Raw genomic sequence first — 268 nt, 5'->3', positions numbered from 1 at the left:
TGAGCAGTCCGACTTTTCTCCTTTGTTCTTGTACAAAGTGATAATGACTGCATCACGGAGGTCTCTTGGAAGCTTGCTCTGCTCCCAACAACAGACAAGGAGTTCGTGGAGCTTGCTGTGTAGTGTTGGTCCCCCATCTTTCCAGATCTCTGGTGGGATCCCATCAACTCCTGCTGCCTTGCCACACTTCAGCTGCTCTATGGCTTTTGAAATTTCTTCTATTGATGGTAGTTCAACCAATTCCTCTATGACTGTCTTCTGACAAAAT

The sequence above is a fragment of the Penaeus monodon genome, chromosome 25 (assembly GCF_015228065.2).
Source record: "Penaeus monodon isolate SGIC_2016 chromosome 25, NSTDA_Pmon_1, whole genome shotgun sequence".
Lineage (NCBI taxonomy): Eukaryota > Metazoa > Arthropoda > Malacostraca > Decapoda > Penaeidae > Penaeus > Penaeus monodon.
Note: the sequence above shows the minus strand (reverse complement) of the source record.